Genomic DNA, 7,783 nt, shown 5'->3' on the forward strand with positions numbered 1-7,783 from the left:
TAGGTTGTTTGTCAAGAGAGGTTGCCTTTCTACATTTGTTTCTGGCCTTGCAGCACCTTCTGTTACTTTATACGTGCATATGGTGTTCATTCTAACATATGTTTACAATGTATTTTTTGCATATGTATATACCTTTAACGTGAAAACATGAAGTTAATATATAAAGCTGAATGCTACCATTATCAGATTACGGGATGGATTCTCAGTCACAGAAATTCTGCAAAAAATCTGCCATGTGTGAACATACCCTTAGGTGGGAGTTGGCCGGTGTTCAACTGCTTAAAAGTATTTCTCACATGGATTTCACTTTTATGAAGCCATACGGTGTTAGTACTGGAAAGTATGGTATATACATTTGGCACACATAGAAAAAACAAAAAGCAAACAAGGAAAAAATGATGAATCAATATATTGATACCCACAGAGGTAACAAGTCTCTAAGATCAGTGCTTTAGGGTTGTATATAGGGTTGCCACCTTTCTTGCAAAAAAATACCAGCCATGCTAATTTGCATGATTAATTATATATGAGTAACATCACAGGATACACATATGTAGGGACAATTTTGTCCCATTCTGACCCCTATAACTTTTTTTATTTCTCATTATACTCCCAGCATGTTAGTAGTATGTATATAGTATAGGTCAGTGTTTCCCAACCAGGGGTGCCTCCAGCTGCTGCAGAACTAAAACTCCCAGCATGTTGGACTATATAGTAGTATATAGTATAGGTCAGTGTTTCCCAACCAGAGTTGGGAGTTGTAGTTTTGCAACAGCTGGAGGCACTCTGGTTGGGAAACACTGGTATAGTATATGGTATATTGGTTGGATAAATACCAGCCATTGCATTGCCGGTATTTTTAATATAAAACTACCGGCAGGGTGGCCAAAATAGCGGCTGTGCCGGTAAAATACCAGCCAGGTGGCAACTCTAGTTGTATAGTAACAGAGGTTATAAGTTAAAGGAGTACTCCCACCCTAGACATCTTATCCTCTATCCAAAGGATAGGGAATAAGATGTCTGATCAGGGGGGTCCCGCCGCTGGGGACCCCCACATTATTGCATGCGGCACCCACCTGGTTTTTCACCGGAATCGCTGGAGGGTCTGAGTCACGACTCCGGGGATGGAAGTCCGTGATGTCAGGACTCCGCCCCCTTGTGACGTCACGCCCGTCCCCTCAATGCAAGTCTATGGGAGGGGGCGTGACAGCGGCGGGACCCCCGCGATCAGACCTCTTATCCCCTATCCTTTGGATAGGGGATAAGATGTCTAGGGTGGTAGTACCCCTTTAAAGTGGTACTCCGGGGGAAAACTTTTTTTTTTTTTATAAATCAACTGGTGTGAGAAAGTTAAACAGATTTGTAAATTACTTCTATTAAAAAATCCTTCCAGTACTTATTAGCTGATGAATACTACAGAGGAAATTCTTTTCTTTTTGGAACACAGTGCTCTCAGCTGACATCATGACCACAGTGCTCTCTGCTGACATCTCTGTCCATTTTAAGAACTGTCCAGAGTGGGAAAAAATCCCCATAGCAAACACATGCTGCTCTGGACAGTTCCTAAAATGGACAGAAATGTCAGCAGAGAGCACTGTGTCCCAAAAATAAAATAATTTACTCTGTAGTATTCAGCAGCTAAGTACTGGAAGGATTAAGATTTTTGAATAGAAGTAATTTACAAATCTGTTTAACTTTCTGGCACCAGTTGATTAAAAAAGAAAAAAGTTTTCCACCGGAGTACCCCTTTAATAAATGTACAATTACTTCTGTCCACTCCATAATGGCGTCCCTCTCTCTTTCTCTTTGTGGAATACTTTTTTTTAGCATAAGCTCTTATATGGAAGATCTCAACAAATTCTTAGTTTGTCACATCTTGAAAATTGCTAATATTCTACAGGGTTGTAAAAAAAAGTCATATCTGCTCAATTATGTCACATTACTTGACTATAGCACATTTATCCTTAAATAATGTGACACGAACCCTCTTGTAATGAACCGGCTATGACTGTTCATTTGCATATGATTAACGTATTCAATAATCTGTTCCTGTTTTAGGTAACAACCTGCTATTTTCACTGATTTTATGGTGTCTAATGAATTTAATCCTGGTGCAATTAAACCTCTTTAGGTCTGACAGTCTGTAAGTGTCATAATTGTACTAGTGCCATCTGGTGGCCATCTAGAGAGAAAAAGAACATCTATCATTGTTTGATTTGGTAAGCGAGTTCTGTAGGCATTTTTTTTTTACTTTGGGTTTGCTTTTGTGTGACATATTTATCATACTATCACAGGGGGTTGATAAATTTTGCTCACATACGCAAAAAACAATAAAAATCACTTTGAAATACCATTTTCTTAGCACATATAACATAAGCAAAAAAAAAAATGTATGTGTGTTTATTAAAACTTTTTTACCACTTTTTTCCCCCTAAATGTACTAACCCATTTTTTTTCTTTTTATGCCAAATCCGTCTATCCTGTGGGCTACTTCAGTTTTTTTACTTACCTTACATGCTTAGTAGTGGAAGCTGTCTTCTAGACGGACTCCATTACTAAACCAAGGCTTAGCATTAGCCCCCAAATCAGCTAGCGCTAACCCCCGATTATTACCCCGGTACCCACTGCCACAGAGGAGTCAAGAAGAGCTGGTACCAACAGGCCCAGAGCATCAAAAATGGCACTCCTGGTCCTAGGTGGTAACAGGATGGCTTTATTTAGGCTGGCGTTAGACTGTTACTGTTTGGTTGGTATCTGGCTGAGAATAAAAATACAGTGAGCCCTATGCGTTTTTCTCTTATTATTAAATTATTTATGGGAAAAAAACGCATAGACAAGCTTGTCATCCACCCGCCCATCTAACACACTCCCCCGTGCCGCACAACTACAATTCACAGCATGTCCTTACAGTAAGGACATGCTGGGAGTTGTAGTAGTGTTGCGTGGGTGAGAGATGTGTGGGCGGGTGACAAGCTTGTCACCCTCCTGTACATCTACTACCCTGTCATCCCACCGTGAAAATGAAAGTAAAAAAAGTTGCACAAAAGTCTCACCTGCAACTTTATGTGCAACTTTTTGCACAGCTTCGCTACCCTCCCACCTGCCCACATCTACCACCTACCCGCTAGCTATTACAGGACTACAACTCCCAGCATGCCCTTACAGTGAGGACAACCTGGGAGTTGTAGTCCCAACACCAAGCAGGCAGGTGATAGACGTGAGTGGGTGCCGGTGAGGGGAGCTGTGCAAAAAGTCACACAAAAAGTCTCACGTGCATCTTTATGTGCGACTTTTGTAAGAAAAAAAGCTGCTTAAATCCCTTGATAAATCTCCTTCAATGTGTACTTTTCATCACATCATTTCGGATAAGGAATACTTCAGTATGGATGAAATGGTAATAATCGCTTAATACAATATAATACATAATATATATATTGTGACGACCCGTCTTGGGGATTAGCTCTTCGATCGTCCTGGACTACGCCACAGGATGCGTTTCTCAATAAACCAGCAAACAAACTTTTATAATGCAAATCTGGCACCTTGCCAGTTTTATTAGACAGGTTGCAGGGAAAAAAATAAACAAAAAGCAGGAACAAAACAAAATCCTAGACCGTCTGGTCACTGACTAAACAGATTAGCTTGTCCTGACTAACAACCGCTGAGCTTCCCTCAGTCGGTTAAACATATGTCCCCTGCAACCTTCTACTCACAATTCATGTCACTCTTTGAGCCACTCATAGCTCGGGCTGTGTACTCCTCAGCAGGCTCTGTCTCTCCCCTACAGCCCACTTGCTGTCTCCTAGGAAGAGCCCAGATTAGACTGACTCTCCATCTTATATACACACCTCCGGCCTCATTAATTAAGAAGCAGGTGAGAGATACTTCAGGGTGAGCCAAGGAAATACACCCTTTCCTTGCCACCTCATCACAATATATATATATATATATATATATATATATATATATATATATATATATATATATATATATATATATATATATATTAGAGATGAGTGAACTTACAGTAAATTTGATTTGTCACAAACTTCTCGGCTCGGCAGTTGATGACTTATCCTGCGTAAATTAGTTCAGCTTTCAGGTGCTCCCGTGGGCTGGAAAATGTGGATACAGTCCTAGGAGAATCTTTCCTAGGTATGTATCCACCTTTTCCAGCCCACCGAAGCACCTGAAAGCTGAACTAATTTATGCAGGATAAGTCATCAACTTTCGAGCCGAGAAGTTTGTGACGAATCGAATTTACTGTAAGTTCACTCATCTCTAAGATATATATATATTTATATATATTTATTTATATATATATATATTTATATATATATATATATATATATATATATATATAAAGCCCAATAGAAATTGCAGCACTACATATCAGTCCTTAGCGTATGTGGTTCCAACGCTCTCATAGACCCGATCAAAGTGCATCCAGAGTATAGAAACCAGCCAGTGGCACGACACTCCAAATAAAGGTGATTTATTTTCTCATGTTAGGCATTACAACGTTGCAGCTCCTCCTAGACCCATTTTCATGCTTGAAAATGGCTCCAGGAGGAGCTGAAACGTTAATTGGGTTACTTTTTTTTATTAGCTTTTTTTTAACCCAGTTTGTGATGTTTTTATCCCAAAGACCTTCACAGTTTTTTTTTTTGCATGTTTAACCTCTTAAGGACCAGGTTTTTTTTCTGTTTTTGCATTTTTTCATTTTTTACTCCTTAAATTTAAAAAATCATAACTCTTTTCATTTTGCACCTAAAAATCCATATGATGGCTTATTTTTTGCGCCACCAATTCTACTTTGTAATGACATCAGTCATTTTACCCAAAAATCTACGACGAAACGGAAAAAAATTCATTGTGCGACGAAATTGAAGAAAAACACAATTTTGAAAATTTTGGGGGCTTCTGTTTCTATGCAGTACATTTTTAAATAAAAATGACACCTTAACTTTATTCTGTAGGTCCATATGATTAAAATGATACCCTACTTATATGGGTTTGAATTTGTTGTACTTCCTGAAAAAATCATAACTACATGCAGGAAAATTTATATGTTTAAAATTGTCATCTTCTGATACCTATAATGCTGTTATTTCTTCACATATGAGACGGTATGAGAGAGAATTTTTTTTGCTCCGTGATCTGAAATTTTTAGCGGTACCATTTTGTATTGATCGGACTCCAAGGATTCACAATAGGGACAATGTCTGCATCTATGATTACCCTTGGGCAGCCCTCTCTGAATCAAACTCTCCCTACATGTGGTCATCTGACCTTTTACCAATACGTCCCGCAGATTTGTCATTCTGCGGAACGCTATTAGGGGAGATTCAGAGGATAAACCTGTAAGTTCCTTATCAGCCTGAATGATATGCCAGTTTTTCCTAATGACTTTCTTAATTATCTCCAACATAGGACTATACTCAAATGAAAAAATGGCACATCTATTCTGTGTTCTAGTTCTAGCTCTCATTCGTTTCCTATAGATAAGTTGTTTTCTATCTTGTTTGCCTGCACGTTGAAAGCCTTTATATATTATCTGTTCCTCATACCCTCGATCTCTCAGGCGATTCATTAAATCGCATGATTGTTCTAAGAACGGGCCATACTTAGAGTTGTTTCAACGAAGTCTTAAAAATTGTCCATAGGGTAGAGATCTACAGACATTATTAGGGGGGGGGGGAGCTATTAAAATGTAGTAAAGAGTTTGTTGAAGTTGGCTTCCTACATCCCTTTACCTTTAATCCCTCTGTACTTCCGTATATGTTCACATCCCGGAATTCCACCTTTGATTTCCCAAAGATGGCAGTGAATTGCATGTTCACATCATTTTTAGAGATGAGCGAATCAAAACTGACAAACCCGAATTCGTTACGAATTTCATGAAAAATTAGATTCGCAACGAATGCAAATATCGCCCGACTCTATATAAAATGGCAAATCCACATGTAAGTACATGGGGCACTGAACGCTGGGAAGGCAAGGCGGGAAGGGAAGTAGGCGGAATGACCCTGAATCACATGCAGGAGAGATAGGACGGACAAGTAATGTTGACGTAGCGTTTCAACTCTTAGTCACCTCAGCCTTCTGTAGGACACAGAGCACAGCATTTTTGCACAGAAATTTATTTTTACTGCAGCAATTAACCCCATCAGTCACTGTGAACAGCATTGTATTACAAAGAGGGGCAGAGCTTGCCACAGCTGCAGAAACGTTTTCACAAGAGGGAGAAATATTTTTTTAGGGCAAATCTGTGTCTTTGTTCCACAACAACTGGTCTGCTGGTTATACTAGTCTGTAGATGGTATAATCCATACCCAGCAGTCCATTCCTAATAGTATTTGAGAGAGAGTTTTTGCAATTTTGAGTTTAGTACACAGTGACTGTGTGCTCCAGCACTGTTGTGTACTGCTGGTGCTGTAGGCAATTTTTTTTTAGCGTACTGTAGCGCATTTTTTTGCCCTCATAAGTGCATACCACATACCTACATCTAAGTGGTGCACTATTGTGTACCTGTTAATATGTCAAGGGCCTACATACTGTCAAAGGACAGACAAAAGTAATCACCAGCTGGTGTTTTTACTCAGATACTTTTTTTAAGTGTACTGTAGCATATTTTTCTGCCCTCATAAGTGCATACCACATACCTACATCTAAGTAGTGTACTATTTAGTACCTGTTAATCTGTCAAGGGCCTACATACTGTGAAAGGACAGCCAAAAGTAATCACCTGCTGGTGTTTTACTAAAAATCGTTTTTTTATGCGTACTGTAGAGCATTTTTCAGCCCTCATAAGTGCATACCACATACGTACATCTAAGTAGTGTACTATTTTGTACCTGTTAATCTGTCAAGGGCCTAGATACTGTGAAAGTCCAGGCAAAAGTAATCACAGGCTGGTGTTTTACTAAAATAAGTTTTTTTGAACGTACTGTAGTGCATTTTTCTGCGATCATAAGTACATACCACATATGTACTGTCACGAAACTGGATGTGGATCCTCTACCTGTGTGGCTAATGACTCGGAGAGCGGAGTCTAAGGTGCCACTGGTCTTCACCAGAGCCCACTGAAAAGCAGGATGGATTTGCTGCGGCAGGTGACACCCAGGTTGCTACCCTCAAGACGGCTCGACCACACAGGTAACTGGGTAAGGCGGGGTACCGAAGGATGAGGCAGAGGCGTAGTCAACGTAGCAGAAGGTCTAGTTTCGGAGTCAAAAACGTAGAAGGAAGGTCAGGAAACATGGGTAGGCAAAACAGGCAATGGGAACGCTTTCTCTTAGGCAATAAGCACTGAAGATCTGGCAGAGGGGTGTGGGAGATGCAAATAACTTATAACATGGTGACAGGTGAATTCACTAATTATTGGCGCACTGGCCCTTTAAATTTCAAAGCTCCGGAGCATGCGCGCCCTAAGGGACGGGGACGCACATGCCGGGGCTGAGAGGAGGCAGCTGCAAGAGTAGAGTGAGGTAAGAGATGGGCTGGGATTCGCATGCGGGCGTGTCAGGGACGCTGCGCTCATAGGTGGTGTCTGTGGCCGGAGTGCAGTATGTAACACGTACATCTAAGTAGTGTACTATTGTGTTCCTGTTAATCTGTCAAGGGTCTACATACTGTGAAAGGACAGCCAAAAGTAATCAACTGCTGGTGTTTTACTCCAATACGTTTATTAAGCGTACTGTAGCACATTTTTCTGCCCTCATAAGTGCATGCCACATATCTACATCTAAGTAGTGTATTATTTTGTACCTGTTAATTTGTC

The sequence above is a fragment of the Hyla sarda genome, chromosome 2, assembly GCF_029499605.1.
Source record: "Hyla sarda isolate aHylSar1 chromosome 2, aHylSar1.hap1, whole genome shotgun sequence".
Taxonomy (NCBI): Eukaryota; Metazoa; Chordata; class Amphibia; order Anura; family Hylidae; genus Hyla; species Hyla sarda.